Raw genomic sequence first — 839 nt, 5'->3', positions numbered from 1 at the left:
TCAAGACGAGGCGTAACAAACGCATGAATGATCTCAGCGTCACTAGTGGACAAAATGGAACGGATTTTAGCGATATTACGGAGATGACAGAAGGCTGTTTCAGTAACACTCTTGATGAATGTGTGACTCAAAGGAGAGAGTTGTGTCGAATATAATACCCAGATTCTTTACCGAACTGGAATACTACATCAGACTGAAAGCCCGCAACACAACAATAAATGCTTTTAAATTATTACCCCTGTTAAGAGCGTCAATAAAAAGTGATGTCACTGATCAAAGGGTAAGCGTGGTTAGGATGGCAAGTTGTGTGGAAGCATGTCAGGCCTTGACTGTATCTATTTAATACCTCTGCCTTGTCTCTTGGTCTGTTTTCCATAACAGGTTTTCCTTGAGAACTAAATCTACTTTAGGGTTTATTCTTTCTTATTATTTGTCATCATTGGAAATTATAATCCGTTCACCTAATCCTCCCTCCCTCCCTCTCTCAGATCATATTCATCAAGATCATCCTCTCTGACAAAGCAAGAACCCAGCACGCCAGGGAAGGTCTAAAGAGATCTGCCGGCGGAACACGGGGGTTTTCTTCCAAATCAAATCAGGTTCCTCTGATGTAATCAAGACGAGACGCCAAAGACGACGCAGTAATCTGCCGGCGGGACAGGCCTGCCTTGCTTGGACATTATTAAAAAATGAGGAAGAACACATCTTTAGATTGAAAGTAGCGGGGAAATGGAATTATAAACAAATCAGGGTGAAGGAAACTGGGGCAAGGTTGGATCAAGGCTTCAGATACATGAGGGACAAATCTTCGTAGTCGTGTTTATGTTGTGTGTATAATA

The sequence above is a fragment of the Nerophis ophidion genome, linkage group LG24, assembly GCF_033978795.1.
Source record: "Nerophis ophidion isolate RoL-2023_Sa linkage group LG24, RoL_Noph_v1.0, whole genome shotgun sequence".
Classification (NCBI taxonomy): Eukaryota; Metazoa; Chordata; class Actinopteri; order Syngnathiformes; family Syngnathidae; genus Nerophis; species Nerophis ophidion.
Note: the sequence above shows the minus strand (reverse complement) of the source record.